The sequence below is a fragment of the Centrocercus urophasianus genome, unplaced genomic scaffold (assembly GCF_019232065.1).
Source record: "Centrocercus urophasianus isolate 14NV4802_14NV808 unplaced genomic scaffold, USGS_Curo_1.0 seq_10, whole genome shotgun sequence".
In the NCBI taxonomy this organism is placed as follows: Eukaryota; Metazoa; Chordata; class Aves; order Galliformes; family Phasianidae; genus Centrocercus; species Centrocercus urophasianus.
Genome location: NW_024884142.1, coordinates 8388909 through 8412201, shown reverse-complemented (window position 1 = coordinate 8412201; position 23293 = coordinate 8388909). Strand labels below are relative to the sequence as shown.

Genomic DNA, 23293 nt, shown 5'->3' with positions numbered 1-23293 from the left:
TATCCTTGGACAACCATGCTCAGCCAGAATTATTAAGATTGGAAAAGGTCTCTAAGATAATCTAGTCCAACTGTCCACCCTGATGAACAGAAGCAATTGGGTTTAGGTGCAGTAAATAATAAAATAACAGCAACAAAATGAATAATAATAAAAAAAGCACTTGAATAGTGTGATCAATAGTGAGATGCTTTGAAAGGCAGAAGTCAAGTTACCCTGGAGGACAAACATCCCACAATCTTCATCTATATTTTACTGAATTTTCCTTTGAGATTTGCACAGAAGCCAGCTACAGTGAATGAGATATGCAGAGCAAACAGACACAGGTCATGTTTTATTCAGCTTAAGGAAAGGCAAAATTTGAATTACACAGACTCAAATGCTGAATCTGAACCTGGGAGCTGCAGGTTCTAAGGATGGTGTGATTTAATAGTGTATTGACATTTACTGATATTTCAGTGCTTTCAGACCACAGGCAGCAGTTTTAATTGCATTTCAAAACTAATTTAATTCAGATTTTACGAGTCATCTTCATCAGGAAATTGTCAAATCCCATAGTGGGGGAACCTTAATGTTTAGATTGTTTTGGGTAGATGTAAATATTATACAGTGTATATATATATATACTTATATATCTGTTTTTGAAATAAGCTATTTAAAGTGTGAGCGATCAGAAAGATTTTTTAAAAGACATAAATACAGCTATTATTTGGCTTCATGGAAGTAGAATATATTATTATAGTTTCTAGCAATGCAGTTTCTGTTTTAGCTTCTGCCTTTTAATGATTGGTTTTCATTTCTGTAGACAGTTTGTTGAGCACTTTCCCTTAAGATGCTTGCTAATTTCCCTGTTATGCTCCAGAACTTGAGATTCATGGAGACTTGGGTGGTCCAGGGGTTTCCTCAAGTTGCACCTGATCAGGGGGATCACAGGAGCAAGGTTTGTGTGTGCCTGTCACTGAATGTTATGCTTGCCTCTTTACGTGGAGGTGTTGTGCTGGAGGAAGCAATTAAACTCCATAAGAAACTGATGGTCAAGCTGCTCACAGCTTATGTATTTAGTTATATAGAATCACCTCAAACACCTCAAATTGCTGTTTTAATTCCAAGCCCACTGGTATCCATTCAGCATTTTCAATGAAGAGAAATTTCTAACGCCTATTTAAAGCCATAACTTCACGCCTCTGAGTCTGAAATGCTATACCAGCCTTTTACCTTTTGTGATTGCTCCCAGAAGGGTAGCGCAAATCTTTCCGTCCTCTTGCTTTTGAAACTGCTGCTCTCACGAAAGTATTGCAAGTGGAGCCTCATGGACTTTTATTCTCACTCTCTTCTTTAAACCCTTGTACGTGTACAGTGAGTGGAGCCTGCATTTCATTTAGGGCTTATTTGGGCTTATAGAGGGAACTGCTTTACTAAGAGCTTTATCTGAAGTGACAGGCCATAGCTACATCCCAAACAACCAGTTAACCTTCCATGGCTTTAGTTTTGCATGTTGTAGGCTGTATCAGTGCTGTGTGCACCCCACTCTCCTCTGAGCAACATTATGGGGGTTGGTCTCCTATGGCCTGTCTGGGTATATCAAGGGGGCATTTCTAAATATGTTGTGACCTCGCTGGACTTTCTGTGGTTGATGACTGAACTGCACACTGGCCTGAAATTGCACCAGGAGTGGTTCAGCTTGGATATGAGGGAAACAATTATTCTCAGAAGGACTGGTGAGGTGTTGGAACAGCCTGCCTGAGGGAGGTGGTGAAATCACCATCCCTGGAGGTGTTCAAAAAACGTGGCGATTGTGGCACTGAGGGACATGGTTAGTGGGCATGGTGGGAATGGGTCAGTGTTTGGACTAGGTGACCTTTGAGGTCTTTTCCAATCTTAACAATTCTGTCATTCCACGATATCTTAAGTTTTGTCATTCCAGGGGAGACCATGCCTCTCCATGTGGCAGCTCTGGCTGGAATCACCCCAGGTGGATATATGTTTGCCTTCTCTTCAGGCCCACCAGGCTTTTGTGTGTTTTCAGTGAGTCTCTGCCTCACAATTCCTCTGGGTATTTGTTTATACACTTTGCATCAGTGTCATCCTTACCTTCTCATGGATTTGGGACCTCTCATTTTGGATGCAGGTTGGAGCAGCAGTAAGTAGTGGATGGAGCTGGGGAGAAGGCTGTAGGTTTATACTGCTGGGGGGAGATGTTGAGTCTATGCCATCCATAGCCTTTCATGCAGAAACAGTCTCTGACTGCTATACGTGTGGTTTCCTTTTCCAGCTTTTGCAAGCTTCTTTTTATGCCTTTCAAGCAAAACTTGGATCCTGATAAGTATGCTGGAGTTCAGACAGGTGCATTTAGCACTGCTGGCTGCAGGGCAGAAACTATATTGTTATTTAAAAAGTAACAGGACAAAAAGAATGAAAGAAACACACAAACTGCTCTACTAGTTAGGATTAAAACCCTGACAAAAGACTTCTGCTTTTTGTCTGAACTACTTGCTTAAAGGACTCTGTGGGGAGAGGAAGAAAAAGTTACTGGTAATAAGATTCTGAAACAGCAGTCCCAACTTGTTAAAATTTCACACTGCACTAAGCCTGAGTAAATCACACATCATTTCCTAATTAAAAACTGATTTATTTTTTTTTCTGCAGTGGCAGCACCTGGCACAGACAGGCAGTGTGCTCCAGGCTGCTGCAGCCCCTGCACCATCAGCCACATCCGCCTGCCGCCTGGCCCTGCTTCCTTCTAGGAGGCAGCCTTGTCAGAGACAGGTTAAACACACAGCCAGTTATTATTGCTGCCAAGGGCAAGTTGGATGACTGATGATTAAAAAAATGACAAACAGAAAAGTGCATTTTCTGTGTGGTAAGCCATGATTTTGAATTGAAGACTGGGGCATAACTGGACTGCTACAAGAATGCTGAAGAAATTGATGGGCTTTCTGGTTTGAAGGTATTTTACCTGTGCCACTTGCTTTAGTGAAGACCTGGATTTAATATCTATGAAGTGTCTTTGTGGGCATATCTGACATGGAAATGTTTAGAAGTGTGTTTTCTGTGCAACTCTAGTCCATGGATGGGGATAGACAATTTACAGTACTGTGGAACAGTGCTCACAACCTTTCCAAGTAGATTTTAGGTGTTTGTGTCTTAGGCACTTAGAAAGCATTTCAAATAGTGACTGCTTTGTGCAATTTCACTGCGTTTTTTTATCTTGTTCACAAAGTAATGAGTGTTGCTTTAGCTATCTTGCTGTGACCAGCAAACCACTTGGGGCAGAATTAGCAGTGGTATGAGCTAGTAGATGTCTAACAGAGACATTTTTCAGTGCACAACAAAAGATAAAGGTGTAAGTGGACCAAGCACAGTACAAGCAGCTGGAGCCTTCTATGAGGTCTGCCTCCCTCAGGGACCTTTGTATCCCAGAGCTACGTGTGCCGCGTGACAGTGCTCGGTCAATTTCTTTCCAATAAGTCAATGAGTGGACATGTTCCTGTCTGGATGCCCAGCTGTGTAACCTGCTGTAGGGAACCTGCTTTAGCAGAGGGATTGGACTCTGTGATCTCCAGATGTCCCTTCCAACCCTTGCAGTTCTATCAGGTTTGGCCACTGCTGATGTTGAGAAATGGGCCGGTGCCTTTCCTTACTGACCCGCAGCACAGTAAACAAAAGGAGCAACTCTTCCATTCCCCTGGATGCTTCTGAGCATCTGGTGTGTTTTTTTGGTCAGCCAGGCAAAGGCCATCCTCAGATGTTCAAGAAGCATTTCGATGTTGTACTGAGGGACATGGTTTAGTGGGAAATACTGGTGACAGGTGGGCAGTTGGTCTGGATAGTCTCAAAGGTCTTTTCCAACCTTGGAGATTTATAATTCTGTGTATTGGAGTTCTTTTTGGAGTATGCCATCCTCGTGTAGTCTTGAGTTCTTTTTGGAGTATGGTGAGGACTGCTCAGTCTTTGGAAATGCTAATTTCCAAAGTGAGTCAGAGCAGGCATAGTTCTGCTCTCCTCCAGGCCAGACCAGCTAAGTCTTTTCTGCTTTGTGGCTCTTTATTTTTTTCTTTCTTTTTCTTTTTTTTTTTACATCTTTAAAAAGGATTACCAAGACTCTTCTCAGCTCCCTCTTCCCTAACCTGCCTACGCCTCCCCAGCTAAGCCAGTCTTTCCTCAAAGGGCTGACTCCCTGGGTCACCAGTCATTCTGTCTACCCGCATCTGAAAACCACTGCTTACAGCTACATGCGAACATCCTGTGGAGAGCTTAGAGCTGAGAAACCCTGGCAATTGCTTGGCGCTTTTCATCTCCTGCACTCCTAGGTGTCAGCTTGTGCTTGGCTGTTTGTTCGTTTTGCGCTGTGAGCCTGCAGACCACTTGTGTGGCACTGCTGACTCGTGGTGCATGGTAATGCTCTGTTTCTTTTCTGTTCGTTTGCCGCCTACCATCTCCTTCTCATGCTGTATTTTTCCACTGTCCTTTTGAATTGTGTCCAATTTGTTTCTAGCTTAACTTTAGAATTTATTTTTCTTGCTTTGCTTTTTTTTTTCTCATCTAAAAATATAAGTTACATAGCCTGAAAATATACAGTTATGCTTCATGTAAGGAAAGAATAGTACCTTACACGTCACATTTACCTTTCAACAGAAACAGATAACTGCCTGTCTTCTCAGAGGTTGCACGATATTGCTGTTAACCATGTGGAATATTCCATCAAAACGGTGCCAATTTCCTTCTGCAGCCTCTCAGAATAGCTGCCTTGCAATACTGGGTTGCATTTCTGCTGTCCTTTTAACCAAGGGTATCATAACCTTGCTTTAAACTGCGCATTCACAAGGAAAGCTTATACCTGTGTCTTGGCCCAGCAGGGTCCCAGGCAGGTGCTGTCCCACAGAGCACAGGCCAGGAATGCTGTTCTTGTTGGGGGGAGAGGAAAAAGGGGTAAGGGGGAGGAAGAGCCATAGGAAACTCAGACGAACAAACTTGGGCTGTGCATCATGCCAGAGGGAGAAGAGTATCACATGGTGGTGTCTTTCTGGTGCAGTGTTTGGACTGCTCCAGCGGTGGTGACATCTCTGCTGGCATGGGGTGCAGCTGTGTATGGCTGGCAAAGGAGCTGCTGGGGTGTTCTTGGAGAGGAATTGTGTTAACTGGGGCTTTGTTCCAGGGAAGGCACCAAAGCAACTATCACAGAAAGAACTGTAGGGGCTGGAAAGGACCTTGGGAGATCAAGTCCAACTCCCCTGCTAAAGCAGGTTCCCTACAGTAGGTTGCAAAGGGAAGTCTCCAGGTGGGTGGATCTTTAATATCTCCAAAGGAGACTCCACAACATCTCTGGGCAGCCTGTTCCAGTGCTCTGTCACCCACGCATCGAATTCGTTTTTCCTTGTGTTTCTTGTACCTCATTCATTATTTTGAGGTTGTGCGAATGCTGCCTCACTCCTGCCTCAGTTTCTCAAGCAAGTGCATTTCCTGGTGGTGTGGAGAGACCCGGGTGCTATGAACATCCACAGTACTACAAACAGAGTTGGGATTCAAGGGATGTCTGTTCAGCAGAGTATGGGGCTTGACAGGAGGCAAAGAAATGGTAGTTTTAATTACGAATGAATTTATAATGTAATTTGCACTTAATGTGTCTGGCATAATATTTTTCTACGGGAACTTCTAGGATGGTATGTTGAACAAACTGAGTGCAGCTTTTGCAAAGTTGCATTAAGTTGCTCTAAACAATTGCATTTGTAATTCAGCAAACTCCTGACCTTTGCTCGGTGAATAAATTAGGACTGTAAAATGATCATGTACACAGAGATGCTTTTTGCTTGACATTTAGGTACCGTTAATGACCATGATGAAAGAACAAAATTCTAACAAACATTGCCTACTTCAATAACTGGAACAGTAATGATTCAAATTTAATTGTGTATTTACAAGCTAATCATTCATGTGAAGCTTCCTAATGAAAGCCACATTGCCAGGCACCAAATTAAAAGTAGCAGAGTCCCTTTTCTGTAAGGGACACTGCAAATAAAGGAGGATTTTATAGCCAGGTTTCTGGACTCCCCACTGAGCCACCGAATTCCGGATCAGATCGATGAGGTCTGGTTCCCTGCCTCTGGGTTCAGATTCAATTCTGTCTGCAGCTGCTCACAATGGCTGGATTTGGGCTGGGAGTGCTCTTGGCTGCATGACCGGTCAAATGGCAGAGCTTGAGATCATGCATCATCTCGGAGGTCACTCAGTTGAGGTCAGGGACTCTTTCAGATTGCTTTACTACCTATCGACCCACAGAGAAGTACTCGGTGTTTGCTGATTGAATTTTATTTCATTTATTTAGATGGATGAAAGGTGGAAAAGACGCTTCGCATTCAGAACCCATCTCTTCAACACCTCCTCTGGTAAAAAGCTAAGCTGTTACACAGGGTAGGATTTCAGGGAAAGATGTTTTATCCAGATCATCCCTCTAGAGCTCATATAACTCCAGCAGGATACGGTGATTTTTCTTGCTGAATCTGCTTAGTTTCAATTAGGAACTCATTTGCTGCTGGAAAAAGCTGATAATGTTAATTATAAGGACGTGAACAAAAAAGGGAGGAAGCAAGCTCACCTGTTTATCGTAGCAGATAAAAGGGTGAAGTAGATGAAGAGAGAAGTGCTTGTGTCAGTAAATAACTTCATTGCCTGTAAAAATTCACAGGCTGGTGATATTTAATTGGTTTTGAAAGGTAAGTTGGAAGCCCAGGGGAGAATGAGCTTTCTCCTGTGGATGTGGGTGGAGCTGAGACTTGTGTATGCCATTATTTGACCAGCTACCCTGTGACAGGGAATCCTTCCTCAGCTCCCCCTCAAAGATGAGAGCTAACATCTTTATGAGCCATGAGCCATGGCTAACATCAATGTCTCAGCCAAAATGCAGTTGAGCTCCTCCAAAGAGGTTGAGGCTGTCTTTGGGGATGGTGCCTCTGTACGCAGACTCTGGTCCCAGTGGAAGTCCCTGCCATCATTTAGTGCTGGATGTCGCATTGGATTTTGCTGAATGAGTCTTGTTCTGGAGTTTGCTTTTCCCTGGCCTAAGTTAGGTCTGTGCCCAGACTCCCCTGGGGTTTACTTGACGGGAAGTCATTCAGGAGTTGTGACCGGGTCCCAGTGCCTTGGAAGGAAATGACTTCAGCTCCTGCCAATCTAAACATCAGCTTGAGTTTAAAGGCTTGTTACAGACAGCAGGGTGAAGTGAGGAGTTTTTGTCCAAAATGGTGATGCTTTGTGGAACAGAGGACTATGGATATGCATAAGTTTGTGAGGGGTTTTGGTGACTTGCAGGGAGGTATGTCTGCACCTGAACATTGTGGTGTAGAGGTGGTATTTGGGGAGCTCAGCCACTGTCATAGAAGCCCAATTCTGGCACGTGGAGTGTACACCACAGAGAGCTGCAGAAATGGATGGTTGTTTACTGTTAGATGCAAACAAAACGTCACTTGTGAAAGATTTCATATAAGGGCAATTACAAAGTTTTTTTCTGCAAATTTGGAGCCTTGTAACCGTCAGACTGCCACCCCCTCCAGATTGGCTTTATTTGTAAACTTCCCCCATTCCTGAACTGTAAAGCTCCTTGCTGCTTTGGCTGCATGTGGCAGTCACCTTTCGATTGTTCAGTCAATATGCAGCAAAAGCATGGCCTTCCTGTGCTGGCTGCTAACAAGCACGGAGGATGATCTTGCAAGGTCTCCTCATTGAATTGTGCTTACAACACAGCAGTCAACCACCTGGCTGCATTAGCTATATACTGTCCCCGTGTCTTTTTGTGTGACACTCTGTGGAATGTCCCATGGATATGGAAGTACGTGTGGTAAAGCGGTGCCCTTGTATCTGCAGTGTGAAAGAACGGCTCTCAGGTGAAAGAATTCTAGCTGGATAAATGAACTCTGAAACGTGTTTCATAAAAAAGTCTGGCTGGGTTGAATAGGAATGCAAGTAATGGTGAAACTAACATAACATTCTGCAATGATTTTATGTTTTGTATGCGTTTGCTACCTCATTCTAAAGAGGAAACGGTTCTCAGCTAAAATCTGAAGGCTGTATGGATTAGATGTGGTGCATAACAGTTTGCCCAAGGAGGTTGTGGATGGATGTGGAATCCCTGGAAGCATTCAAGGTTGGGCTGGATGTGGCTCTGGGCAGGCTGGTCTGGGGGCTGGTGACCCTGCACATAGCAGGGGGGGTTGAAACTAGATGAGCATTATGGTCCTTTTCAACTCAGGCTGTTCTGTGATGTAGGCTACTGGCAGCTCTCCTGCAGAATCCTGGAGGCGTGAAGCAGAGCTGGACACTTCCCCAACCTGCAAGGATGTGTTGTAAAGCAGCTCTGGGTGTGAGGAGCAGGTTTGATCTGAGTTGATTGCTTCCTAATCCCTTCAAATACTACAGTTTATTTGTTGTGAACTGTAGTGACTCTCCTAATGCACAAAGCTGAACATCTGTAAGGGCTCCAAGGTGTGAGATATCTGTTGGGGTTTAGGCTTCTTTAGGGGAGGGAGGGATTCTGTTATCTCACTGTGCCTCTCATGTTCTTGGTACACACAGGGTGGAGGCTGGTACAAAAATGCAGATGGCAAGTTTCTGTCCATAGTATGACTTGGTTTTAGTCAACTTTTCACTTAAATATACCAAGAGTTGACTCCCTAAAACTAGTTTTCATCGCTTATCCAACTAAATATCTCGAAAATCCAGCATGTGCCAGGTTCTATCAGAACAACCTACACAGAAATTGTTTAGTTTTCCTAATATAGTGTGAACTAGATTGAAACACCTGAACGCTTACTTAAAAGCTTATACTTTAGCTTTGTGATAACAAAGACTCCTGCTCTAATTTTAGCAAGTGGAGCCCACAGTAGGCACTGTCACTTCCTTGCAGCCTCTGGGTCACGCTGCCCAATTTGTACCAAGGTGGCCTTCCAGAAGCATCCAAATATTTGAAAATCCCCACAAATGTTCTATTTCATAGCACAGTTGCTTTTCATTAAATATTCTTTCCTAAGGTAGCACTGATGAGGGGAAAAGGCTTCTCCAGTGTTGCTTGTAATTAAATACAGTGACAGGCATAGCTCTTGCAAATTGCAATCCCAGTCCTTTAATCTAGTCTGGCCTTAAACCTGTTTTAGCAGAAATCAATGAAAGCCAAAACAAACAGTGACTAATTAACAGCATCTAACACAACTATGTTGGTGTGCTGCATCTGAGACTCTTGTGGCCCCAGACCTCAGCAGGGACTGCTGATGGGCACCCAGCTGTCCTTGCGCATGTCTTTGTTGTCCTACCAGCTGTGCCCATCTACTTGCATGTGTGATTATCCAGCAGCCTAATGTGGTCACAGTGCGTTGGTTTAGAGGGGAAAAAAAACACATACCAGAACACTGTAATTATTATTATTATTATTTTTAAGCTAATACTACTTCATTACTTGACTAAACCACTTTAGGGACTGCTGACAGGAGCTCTCATGCCAATGGATTGGAGGCAACCGGTCGTCTTCAGAGGGGTAAAGGAAGGGCTGAGGGCGATGTTCATGGAGGTGGCTATGGCTGGACCGAGAGCTCTCCGCAGCCTCGCCATGTCACCGAGATCTGTGGGCAGCATGGACAGAAGCAGCTTTGCTCCTTGATGCCTGCTGCCGTGGGTGTGGATTGCTGCTGGTGTCTGCCAGCTCTGATGTAATGAGGCTGTGCTCTGAGGCAGGATTTGACCTTCCTACTGCCTGCTCTGCTCACTGAGGGAGCGGCAGAAGTAATCTGATGAGCAGCTGGGACTGGTAATCTGCTGTCAGAGCTATTAGAGCCAGAAGAGGACAATGCTAAATCTCTTTAAAAGCTGGTTGTGGAAAACCTGAGTGTTCATCCCTTTCTATGTATTTGTCAATATCTAAGCCTTCCTTCCTCACCTCACCAGCTTTCCCATTTCTTTACTCGAGCCAAATGCCTCCTTTGTTTACAGAAAATGCCATTGTCTTACCTGGGTTTGGAAGAAGGCATGAGAGCATTTGTTGTGTGGATGCTGCTCCCTGAGACAAGCAGGTTACCAGCCATAGGAACTCTCCAGCTTTCTGCTGTGACTGCCATCCTTCATTCTGCTTTAGACACTTAGAAATGCATAGATCTGAACATCTCTCTTAATGAGACCCTCCCATATGTACCTATTGTGAATGTGCTTTCTGTTACTCATGTATGTCTCAAGGAGAATCTAGATGCTGCTCTGCCTTTGTTTTTGGATGAATCAGTCTTTTCCACTCTTTGAATAAGCACGCCTTATCCACATTTGCTTTGGGAAGCTGCTGTGGGGTTATCTGAGCAGAGCAGCCACGCCATTACTGCTTTATCTAGGAGTGAGATTTAAAAACAGGATTTAGGTAATAAATACAGGCTTTGTGCTAGTTATTAAAGCAAATAGAGTAGCAAAGATAAGCCTGCTGCATTTATTCATGGATAAGAAGGTAATACAGAGGAACCCAACAGTACTTTGTCTGACGCATTCTGCCCCTTTTGTGGGTAATGCTTAATTGTGATTGCCTGAAGGGACTTAGGCCCCATTTGTGATGTGCTTCGGAGAAGTGGAAGAAGGTTTGTGGCATCTTTGAATCAACTAGTGGGTGCTAGTAAAAATCTGAAAAGTATAAAGTGTTACAGATCATTTGTGTGGCAATTCCTGTGATCTCCTCTGTGGCAGCACCTTGGGGCTCTGTCATAAGCATCGCTGTGTGAGATGCTGCATAAGTGAAGGATAGAAAGAAGACCTTGCAATGAAGGTATCAACATGAGTTTACTTTGCAAAGATAAGGAGAATGTGAGATGTGCTTGGTAGTCTTTTGTATTTCATGCAGATGCTGAAATAAGCATTGCTTCATTGCTGGCATAGAAACAGTGAGCTGTCAGTCACTATTTGATTTAGTGCTGCTTTCAAGAGTTCATTTTAACACTCACATGCATATGTATATTTTTCCTGAAGTGGGCTGTTAAACTGATATTCTTAAGGTCAATGATTTGAGTTTAATAAGATAGCACTGTAAAAGAAAGGCGCTTAACTGAAACAGTTTATTTTTTTGCTATGCTTTATGTCCCACGTCCCAATAACTCAAGTCTGCTCAGTTTCATCTTATTAAGAAATTGGGGTAAAGAAAAAAAATAAAAAAGGCAGCATGAAAGAGATCTTTGCTTGGGAAGCAGAGGTAAAGGTTGTTTTGGAAAGTAAACATGTGAAATTCTGTCTTGGACTGAAATTTCTTCTTATAGCCAAAGCAAGTTCAGAGCATTGTCTAAGCTTATTACAAACTTCTCTGGTCTCAACTCTTATTACAGTGCTTCCAGCAGAGGGAAGATCAGTAAAGCAGGATAGCTATAACAGCTAGGTGAGATGGTTTTGGCAAAAGACACAGTCTCAGCACTGTGAGCTTTTGAAAGCAGCTGCTCTGATCTCTGTAAGTACACAAAATGCTTCAGGGATATTCAGCCTTTGGCTTTGATGGAAACAGCTAGGAAGATGTGTAGGAAAAACAACCAGGATGTCTGGGATGGGTGCTCCCTAAATGCCCCCTCCAAAAGGCAGGCATGAGAAGAAGAAGGGGAAGGAAGCCTCTCCTCTGCTGCCAGCATCACCTGATGATTTGTATACTTCAGAGTCCTACCTAGAGGTGTCCTCACAGACCTGTCAAAGGTTGTTTTTTTGTCTCTCTTATGGCAATTTCAGTGCTTTTACTATGCTTTTTAATAAGCTAAACTTTGGCTGGAGGGAGGGAGATGGTTAAAGATGGTTTCTGAAAGAGAAGATGGCTCCTCTAGCACAGTGTGGCCAGGGGAGCAAAAGGACAGATGTGGCCAGATTACAGGGTAGCACAACAGAGTACTGCTTTTGTTGCTGTCTCATGTCCTTCTAGAGGGATGTGAGCCTAAAAGCTTTGCTTTGCGTTCTCATGAACTCTGAAGGTGTGAAGAGTTTGTATTTGGTACCTATAACGAAGGAGTCCAAATAATTAATGCAAGTTCTTCTGTTGCCTTCATCTAATCATCTTGTTACTGCCAGCTGATGCTGAAGATTAGATGTAAATATGATGAAACACTAGTTGGATTTATTTGGAAAGATCAGTTCTGATGGAAGTCGGTGCATTACATTGACCTGTTGCTGGTTATCACTTGCCCTTTACTGCATTTCAATGCGCTGGTGCTTAGGGCTGTTTAATTGATCTCCAGTTGCTATTCAGTGCTCTTGTATCATTCATTTATGCCTATTAAAAATATTTCTCACAGCTAAGGACTGGCAGGCTGGAGAACTGGGCTGATATGAAAAGAGAGAATGATGGAGAAAATAATGGAAGAAAACACAGATGCTAAGCATGTAAGTCCTTTTCTGCAGTGAAGATGGAAAGCTGGTTTTTCACTCCTTTTTTAGTGCTGCTCATCAAGTTGAAATGAAGGACTGGAAGCAGAGAAAAGAACAGCTGAATTGAAGAAATGCTTTCACGTAATTGCAATTTGACCTTGTGCCAGTGGAGCTCACTCATGAACTAGTGGATTGTCTGAAATGACTTGTCTGAATCACTGGAATCATATCTAAAATGGCAGCTTGATTTTCTTCTTTGTACTTTGCCTGTTGTCAGCTTTCCTTGGACTCTGCAGCTAAGCCTTAGTGCTGTGTCTGTGTGCAGGACATGATGTCCTGCTGCCATCACTAAGCTGCCCACGGTTGGTTGGGATGGATTCAGACTTTCTGTTACCAAAAAGCACAACAGAAATAGGATGAGGCGTGCTCCTGTGGCTGATGCAACAGTGGGGCTTATGCGAAGAGTGGCTGGGGCTCTCTGGTTTGTGGAGAAACTTGCTGGGACCAAGGAGTAGAAATACCAATTGGAGGCACAGAAGGTCATTTCGGTGTCCTTTGCCCATTCTCCTAATCCAAAAGCAGGGGAAATTCAGTGAAAATGGGAGATAATAAATAAAACATTAATGGAGGGGGAAGGGGTTTGTTAGCTCTGTTTACTGTCTGTCTGCGAGACTTCACTGAGGATGGGATCTTAGTGCAGTCTAAAATAACAGATAACCACACAGGCGTAGAAAGCCTTGGTTTCAGGGCAGACAAAGGTGATATAAAATGGTATATCTTATTTCATAGCAAATGTCAGCAAGGACAGATGCTTCCCTCGTTGCACACTGTCTGACAGGCACTGATCTGAGTTGGCTCTTGAATCTACATGTGATCCCTCAAGACACTTTTAAACCCATAGGAAGCAGAGCAATTGTTTGGGGACTTATTTTGTGAGCTGGATGGATGAAAGAAGATTTCTGTGGTGCCAGATCCCTCTCTTCTGGCTTAAGAGAGAGGATGTGCAGGGGGATGTCCCTTTCCTGGGATGCTCAGGATGCATTGAAGAGCATGGGGCACAATTGTCTGAAGCTGGCTGAAAGCTTTTCTGAGCAGAACGTCCTTTGCCAATTCAGCCTCTGTGTGTGGAGGAACCACACCAATAGCCTCGAGTGAGAGTTTGGCTGTGGCAGACTCAGCTGTGGGAAGGAAGCTCTGCTGCAGCCTGTCCCTCCGCCAGCCCATCTCACAGCAGACACCCCCTGAGGGCACCTGTAACAGATGGACGGTGGCTAAGCAGCAGCCTTGTTGGAATTCGGTTAAAAATCAGTGCCATTTTGTAGAAAATCAGGCTTTCTTAGATGGGGAATGGTTTTCTTTTTCTTGTCCTCTCCTCGTATTTCACATATTTCTGTTGGAAAAGAGAAGATGATACAAAATTTATTTTTTTTCTTAAGGAAAAATATTTCCTTTCTGGAGTATAGAGGAAAGCAAGTGTTTCCACTAACTTCACTGAATGATGTGATCCTGAAAACTTTCAATGTTTTCTCAGTCAGTCACAGTCTTTATTTATTTGAGCCAGGGAAGAGGAATTTTAGTCCTTTAGTTCTTCAGTTCTTTAGTCCTGATGAATCTGCCAGTGTGGTTCCCACTATTTTCTCTCGTTGATAGAAGCAATTGGTGTGTTGCTTTCTACCCTAGGAAGCCTCAACTGCCACAAAAGGCCACAGTCTGATGGGATGTCAAACTGCATAGCACTTGTTAAGCTCCTATGGCTGGCAGCATCTGTGCATTTGCAATGACAATTCTAAATCCATCCAGGATACAAAAGTACTCTAAAATTGTAGCCTTTGTGTGTGTATGTGCTATATGTTTTATTTATAAAGCTTTTAGAGATAGCAGTTTGTTCTCTAATTTATTTTGGGTTGGTGAGGAGGAGGAAATCTCATCGGCAAGATAGGGAATTTGCAATCTGAATGTAAAAGGAATATGGAAAAAAGAGGAATAATAATAAAAAAAAAAGTCCAGAGTTCTGGGACATGTTTGCATGAATAATAAAGCTTCCAAAATGATAATGGATTGTGTGTCATCCATTTGTGGAACTGTAGAAGCTGCTATGATAAATAAAACGATACGTCAGATTTTAAACAGCATGGGGCCTCCGTGTGTCACTCATCAGGTACAATTAAATGGAATAATTGGCTGCCTGCTAAATGAAAAGCTGCACTATTCTGGCTGCATTCTCAGCTTTCAATTGCATAAGGGACAGCTGTTCTGGACGTCCTTTTCAGGGCTGGCCCATGTTTGATGGGGGGTTGTGAAACTGAAGATGGGTGGATGTTTGCAAAACCCTGTGAGGAGTCAAAGCTCGGCTCTTCTGGTTCAGTGTTCAAAACTTCCATTATGTTTTTGTAGGGGCTTGACCATGACTGGCACTGCTGGTTACTTTTCCCCACTGGGTGCAGGAAGTACTTGCAGCAGCATGCCTGCAATTGTTTCTGAGCCTCAAAACCACTTCACAGCAGAAGTGTGTGTTGAGTCTCTCCAGCCTGGCCATAGCTCTTGGAGGATGTCTGAGTTCAGCAGAGGAAGAAGCTCCCACAGGCAGCACTGCTGGGAATGCAGCAGAACAACTTATTATTCAGCTCTGGCCTGTTTCTTTTGCTACTTTTTGTTTCCAATTATTTCCATGTGTTGGCACTAAAATAAGAACTTTTAATTGCCATCTACTCATTAGCTCATTATGAGCACCATCTTAGAAGCGATAATGGACAGGTGCATACTAACTATTCCAGGTAGCACTGTCTGCAAATACTTTACTGGAGGCAACAAAGACTTCCAGGAAATTATTTGCAAATGGCTTTTGGGATCCTAGTTGCTGTATATTGAAGGAGGTATTTCTCCTTCCCTCCCCTTCCCTCCTCCACTCTTCTGACCACACGTTTGTTGCTTTTAAGTTTTCCAGCAGGCTTTCAGCACCTCCTGATCCGAGTCTGTCTTTAAGCCAGGTTTGTGTAACACAAAGGCTTCCTACTTCACAGAGAACAAGTGAAAAATAATGGTAAGACCATAAATCTGCTTTTGTGATTTCAGGACTTTGAAGTAAACTTTTTTGCTTCAGGAGCATGTCTCCTTGCTTTCATCTAATGGCAGCTTCCACTTGCTGTCAGATATGTAGTAAACCACCACTCAAGGGGGATATTGACAAGAGGGTATTGACACTCATATGTTACCAGTGAGACTATTAAAATATGAAGAAATCTAATACGCTCGCTTTTCATGCCTGTGCTATTCTGCAAAGTGCAGGAACAGACATAAGATGCTGAGTTCTTTGTTCAGAAGCCAGGCTGACTGTGGACAGGACAGTCAATTAGTGTTATTCTCCTCTCTTGCCTGTCCTTTCTAGGCTGCAAGTTTCCCGGAGCGCTAGTTTCTTATGCCCACCAGTGTACGCTTACAGTGCTCTTAGACCCTACCAGGACACAACCCACAACAGCTGTGTGTAAGTGAACTGCTGCCAGAGGTTAGGCTGATGGTATCAATGACAGTAACCTTCATTGTACGAGCCTTCCTCCCAGCAAGGCTTCCTACCATTTAAATATACTGTTGACAGGAAACCTATTTAGTTCAGTACCCTGCCTGAGTGTTATGAAGGATAGAAAAATGGTTGGGAGCACTGAGCTGGTGCAGATCCTTTGGTCTTTTTGCCAGTGTACCTGGAAACATGCTGCTGGTGCCCAAAAGCTGGCAGCAGTGTTGAGCTTTATTAGGCTGTGAGAAGCATCCTGATCTCACAGTAGGAGGTCTCTTTTGGATCTGTTTCCACAGCTGATTCTGGAGTTATGATTGGCTGACCAGCAATGCCAGCAGTTTTGCTAGCAATGCTTATCAACCCAAGATCTGGCTTTAAGAGTACAAATGCAAACATCTTCAATGTCGACAAAGCCATTAGCTTTAAAGGTCAACACTGAAGCCTTCTGTATACACTGTACAGAGGCTATCTGTGTTTGAAAGTCCTTGTAAAATTAGAGGGTAAAAAAACATGACCATTAGCACAGGAGCAGACGGACTGCATTCAGCAAAACAGAGCTGAGACTTGTCTGAGCCCAGCCATTGTGTGCTGTTGGGCTGCTCTTTGCCAGCCCTGTGTTTCCTTCTCATGTGCAGGACACAGGATGACTTGCCTTGAGCCCTCTCAGGCGCTGCTCTGCCTAGAGTCCATGTTGTTTGTGTGCAGCAGGTCAGGAATGTGTTGGTAGCCGTGGGCTGACTTGACTGTGGCAATTGCTCTTTAGAGGAGGCTTCTTTTGGTCCTGCTCAGGCTCATTAAGGGTTGCTGAATGTGAGCACATCTGTGTGCTGGGGAGAGCTCAAAGTGACCAGGGTCTCCCGGTTCAACTTACGGGAAAATGGGGATGAGCTCATTGGGCTGATCCTGGCTGCCCACTGTGCTGGCTGAGGCAGCATCATCTTTCTGTGGATGGCCACAATGTGAGCTGTTCCATACAAGAATTTAATTAATTTTTCTACAGAAACAAAAGTTAGATTTGCAGTCTGTGTGTAATCATCTGTCTTCATGCTTGTTACTCCATGAACAGTGAACTCAGTTCCAGCAGATGCTTGCAGAGGTAGAGTTGTCTCAAACATGTGATGTTCTAATAGGTAGATAAGGAAAGAAGCTACGATTGCAGCCCGGAAGGCTGACCATATCCTGGGTTGCATCAAGAGAAGCATGAACAGCAGGTTGAGGAAGGTGATTCTGCTCTTCTGCTCTGCTGTGGTAAGACCTATGAAGATTAGAGCACAATGAGAGTCCTACAGGATAACCAAGAGGGATATTCAGTGAGCTCACGTTAGAATGCCAGGCAGCATCTCTTAACACCAGTTTGTGCTTTTGTGCTGTTCTCAGCAAACAGTACTCCTGAGCTAAACTTAGTGTGGTTTGGGCAGATGGAACCCAACTACAGTCTAACAGCTGTGGGTATGAAGTTCATCTATCAACATTTTTGTGAGGAAGTGAAAACTGGTGGAGTGAATTTTTGCCAGCCTCATGGGGTTTTTTAGCCTCATGTTTATTGTGTTTAGTTGTGAGACTTCATATTAAGAGCCCTAAAAGCCAGTTTTACTTGATAATTGATAGAGCAAGGTCTTCACTGTAATTATGAAAGAAGATTTAAGTACTTTAACCATTTTGATACTTTAAAATGTTATGTCCTGTTACTCCGTGATTTTGATAAACCTGATCAGTCATTGGAAAACTGAATTGTTTATGAACGTATCTGAACTTGAAAAAAGGCCTCCCCTTTTTTTTTTCGCTTCAAGAAAGGCTGGAGGCGGGGAGGAAAATCATGAAATATTAACAAACACTGCTTTTAATGCTGATACAATTGCCCCCACACAGCTCTGTACACTGCACTTTGAAAGCCTTGTGGTGCACTGGGAATTACCATGTGCTTTGTGAGAGGGGAAGCCAAATGAGCCTGCTTTTCTTCTTGACATTGCCAATGATCTTCAGAAATGGATGCCATGGAATACGGATTTGGGGCGTCCTCATTGCAGACTAAATAAACAGGGATTGGAGCTTTATCAGGGGTCATGGACTGATGACCAAGGAGATCATGGCCAGAAAAACTGGCAGGGTCTTCCAGCATAGGCAGAGTCCTTTGTGCTGGGGCTGCTGGTCAGATGTGCCTGCAGCTGTGTGCAAATGCTGAATTTCCCTTTGGTTATCTGTGGGCAAATCCATCTTTAAAGCCAGAGCTATACTAAGGGAAATTTTGGCCAGAAATCGTTCAAAGATAAGTATTTTTTTAAATGCTAGTTGTAGTTAGCATAATAATGTCTTTGTGACAAGGCATTGGCTCGATTTATGAATAAATGAAAGCTGTTGCATTAAGCAAAGAGGAAAATAAGAGAGAAGCAAAGAAACACAACACTCATCATACCTTTCAGCTGTCAGAAATGTTTTCTTCTGGTTTGGATGAAGGGAAATTTGAAGCAGTGTTTATTCATGAGGCTCTGCATAGCCTGGTGTGGTTTTTTACTTGCACATCCTGCAGCAGGAATGTCAGAGAACATGGCACGTATTTTATTTGATGGAGATCAAACCGAGTCATATTTGAAACACTGTATGAAGATGAAGGTGTTCAGAATTAAAGAGCTGGATTAGGTATGGGTCTTCATGTCACGTTATTTCTCTGAATGTTTTCATGTCAGCAGAAAAAACAAGAACAAGGCTTTCTGACCTTGAAAAGAAATGCCTGAGGGAAAGACTCCTCATGCAATTTTTAATACTTTTCCTAGCAACTTTTTTTTAACTGCTGTAGCACGATACAGGTTTGAACTAATGAATGTCACGCTCATATGGGGCAGATCCAAAAATGAAAGACCTTGAGTGACTTAACGCTATTATTGCACTGTATGATGATGTTATCAACATTACCTACATTTCTGACTTTCAAGTGTCTTGGTATCTTACAGTTAGCTTGTCTCCTGAACGAGAGACACACTCAGTACTTAGTTTCAAAGCAATCATATAATTTTTTTTTTTTTTTAATATGTAAAAGAGATAATTACATACAGATTATTTTTTAACTTTCATTAGTCCATCTGCTTCATTTAAAGTGGCATTTACTAAAGGCTGCTTTTAGCTCAACTCCTCCTCCCATATAATGGGAAAAGAGGGCATCGCTTCCAGGTCCTTTCAAAGATTGTTTTGCTTGCAGGTCTTTGAAAGACATGAATGGGGTTGTGGTTGTGGTAAAACCTTGGCTGCATTTTAGCAAGGCACCTCAATTATACTGCTGCTTCTCTCTTGATGGGACTGAAGTACTTCTATCCAGTGTCCTTGGGCAGAAGAATGGGTTAAATCATTTTACAGCGGCACATCTCCCTGTGCTAAAAAAATTTAAACCGTAGGACTGGGCTTTGGCACTCAGAGCAGCACTATGACACAATAATCTTGGGTAATCTCTGCTCCCTCCAAAATAGTGTCTCCATTTAGAGTGCCCAAGTAGGAATGATTCCTGACCAGTGTGAAATCCTGAGATAAGTCCTCTGGAGCTTCCTGGCCAGTCCATCCAGGGCAGCACTGTCTCTGACACAGCTTCCCAAGATGCAATTAGCATTTGGTAGGTGGAGATGACGGAGCTTCAGCAGTGCTTCCTGGCACTGCAGGTCTTCCAGCTTGACCATAGTAGAACAAACTGAGGGCCAAAAGTGCCACTCACATTGCTATAACTTCTCTGCCATCAAGACAGTTGTTAGGGACAGAGTTTGGGTCCCCATTGCAGTCTGTGATAAAAATTTCCCTTAATTTCAGTGAAAGCAGTTTTCCTTCTTCCTGGTTTGGGCAGCAGCTGGAGGATGTTAGACTTTGTCTTCCAAATCCAGCAGATTCACTCTGCATGGTAGTGAGTTGGGACCAGGAAGATTTAGTCCTGATTTCACTACGGGGCATTGAAATTAAGGTACAGTACTTATTTCTGTATCAGTTTTTTCCAGTAAAAATATTTGTCAGTGTTGAGATTCAGCCATAGTTAGTAATTATAGAGTTTTCCCTACTCGTGCTAAGTTTTTCTTCCACTGCCTCATTTCTTTCACAAAGGTTCCATTAGCTGTGGCTCTTTTCAGTCTTTTGTATTTCTCTGGCTGTTCTTGTCTCGAAGGTGTGCAGAACTTCTCTTTACTAAAGTTAATTTCTTATCTCCATATCCATTTCTCTGCTGCTTCTCTGGTTAGCAAAGCTTTTCATGGTTTTTAGTCAGAACTTCAAAAGCTGGAGGAATACATGTCTTGGCTGAGAGGTGCTTAGAAAAAAGAAGGGCTTTGCAGGAACGAATCTCTCAATGCAGCACTCTCAGGTCAAAAGTCACTCTGGTTCACCAAGGTAGAAGCACGTATCAGTTGTGGGGAGCTATTTTGGTGAGGAGCTGTGTGACTCCTGGGTGCTTGTATTAACAGAAGTGTTGGCTTGCGGAGTGCAGTGAAGTGTCTCATCTAATTCAGGTGCTTGTTTGGCATGGTTTCAGGGCTTTTTGTTTTGAGTTTGCTTCAAGTTTAACTTGCACTTCTACAGTGATGCGAATAAATCACACAACCACAGATTTGCACTACAGAAGAACAAGTTCTGAAGACTTTTGTCTATTTAACAGGCATGCATATGTCAAGAGACAACAACGCCCGCAACACCACAGGTTTCACAGTCATGAACATACTCTGGCCTTGGGAGAAGAGATGTTTAACCTAGCTTAGCAAGCAAAAACAGAAAGAATCACCTCCATGTAGGGAGTGTGTGCAGGGCTGGGCTGCCTACGTTCGTAAAGTCACAGAGTAGTTGAGGTTGGAATGGACAGCTGCAAGTCTTTTGGTCCAAGCCCCCGTCTCTTCCGTATGTCGTAGATCCTTCTGTACGTATTGGATCCTTCCATGAATAATTCCTTTGTGGGCTCTTATGGTATAACCTGACAAGCAAGGAGAGGGAGTTGTTGGATATGCATGGGCTTTTGGTGCTTGGAGCGTTATTCAAGGAGATGGGATTTAGCAGAAAGCTGCACCTGGATCTTTGTGGCCCAGTGGCACTGCTGTTGGAGCCTGGCTTAGGGTCTGCAGCCCACAGCCATGCAGCAGGTCCCTCCTGCCATGTAGCCTCCTGTGGCTCCAGCAGAAGCCAGAGAGAACAGCAGAGTGGCGCAGCGGAAGCGTGCTGGGCCCATAACCCAGAGGTCGATGGATCGAAACCATCCTCTGCTATGTTCTCATTTTTACTTTGGAATGAACATCTATTAATGTGACTGGAACTTGTCGTACCGCATCCCTGGGTTTGCTGGGGCACAACCGTGTCTGGTTGTACTTGCAGGTTGCCCAGAGAGTTGTGGGTGTCCCCTCCCTGCATGTGCTTAAGGCCAGGCTGGATGGGGCCGTGAGCAACCTGGTCTAGAGGGAAGCGTCCCTGCCTGTAGGAGGGGGTTGGAGCTAGATAATTTTACAGGTCCCTACCATCCCAAATCGTTGCATGATTCTATCATGGAGAAATGAAAAGGCCTTGGATTTTTCTCGGCAACACATCACGTAAGAGCTAGTGAGTGTTGTCAAACTGCACCAACAGCCTTGTTTTCTTTGTGTGTCTGCTTGGTGATATCCCTGCGAGGTCTGGCAGAGTCAGGAGATTTTCCACTGACTATGGCCTAAAGGTATTGCAATTGGAACTGGAAAAGTGAAGGAAAACAATAAATCAACTATGTAAAACAACAGGTTGTTGTTTTTTTTTTTACTTGGCAAGGCGGTTTTTATGATGTGAGTCTCCAGCTTTGTGTTCCATTCTATTCCCCTTTGCTGTGCCTTTTCTGCACCGTCTTGCTTTAGTCCAGCATAAGCAATGTTCCAGGCTGGGGTAGGTTGTCACAGTTTAAGCAGAACTGAGACAAGAACTGAGGGTTGAGGCTGATGGGGCAGAGCTAGAAGAGGTGCCTGTTCGCCTTGGACATCACCACCAAGGACATGCCCCAGTCCCATGCTCTGATAGGAGCCTTGCAAACATTTTCTTGGTCCTCACTGACCGCACCAGGGTTTTGTGTTTTCACTTCAGTCCTCCCCATGACCTGCAACTCAGAGGGGTCCATCCATGGGTACAGAGGTTCTGTTGCTTTGTTGTCTTCAAACAAAAAGCTCTTCAAAGATAAAACAGAAATTTAAGGGGAAAAAAACCAAAAAATCTAGTACTATTACATCTTTCTTCTTTCTAAAGCTTTCCCTGAATAGCTCTGGCAAAGGTTTAATTTTGAAATGTGCAAGCTACTGTTTTGAGTAGAAAGTATAACCCAGCAACGACAAAAAATGTCCAATAATCCTGTTTTAAAATAGATAGAGAGAATGGTTATGCCTGGATTATTTTAGACAACATTTTTCACACATTTTGCAGTGACAGAAGAAAATACAGCCTGTAATTCTATGATGATTTTTTTTCATCAGAACATTTCTCATTTATTGCAGATTTCTCAGAAGAAATACAGCCTTCATTAAATTGAAAGACTGGGCTAGAAATAAATAATATTGTCAGAAATGAAGAAAAATTCAATAGTTAAAGGACTTCCCTAGCAGAAAGAATGTTTTATGGAATACAAAATAGTACCTACTTTCTTTTTTATAAAAAAGGAAAAATATTAGGTAAATATTAGGTACTCTGATATAAAAAATATCCCTATATTTGCAAATGTATTTTCTTCATTAGATCCACTGTGCTAGGAATTTGGATCTCTGTCCCAGCTATGCTCTCTCATGCCTCACCATTCTAGTCAGGAACTCATGCTGCTAGTAGTAAAGTAGCACTGGAGGTCTCAAGAATCACAATATTAAATTTTACAATATACTTCATACTTTAAAAATCTTCTGTGCATGGAATATCAGCCTTTGATTTGTCCTACAGAGTAGGTCAATAGAGCAGTTGCTCTAAAGGAAGAGAAGAGAAACTTATCACTGAGTAGTTACTAATTTTTTGGGGGTGCGAGTACCTCAGTTTTGTACATTTTGTGTAAGCAAGAAGAATGTCCAACAAGCACCTGCATCTCCTAGGTGCATGGTAAATTGCGTTTTTCAGAGAAGCAAAACTAATAAGGAAAAGAGATGGTATTTTGCTCATTAATGATAGGAAGGTTGGTAAAACAAAACAAAAAGTGGTTCTGGTTAAGAAAATTTCTGTAAACAAATCAATATTTAATAAAGGTGAAAGGGGCATTGATGGATTACCTGGATACAAGGAAATGCAGGCAGCTATTGAGGCACAATGAAAACATGAGTTAATGAATAAGGAGCTGGCTGCCCTATTCAGGGAACACTCGTGGATGGAAACCTGATTAAATAGCAGATCCAAAAATATCTGTTATCAGTCTACAGCAACGAACAGCAAAGATATGATTTGTTCTTGCCCGAGAGTTAGTCAAGATTTGTATCTATGAACTCAGAGATACTACTT

General features: G+C 43.2%; 1 non-coding gene across 1 annotated transcript; it reads left to right on the top strand.

Moving 5' to 3' along the window:
- The first annotated feature begins 21003 nt into the window (after positions 1-21003).
- TRNAM-CAU lies at positions 21004-21075 on the top strand. Its single transcript has one exon. It is a non-coding gene; the product is annotated as a tRNA-Met (tRNA).
- The last annotated feature ends 2218 nt before the right edge of the window (positions 21076-23293 follow it).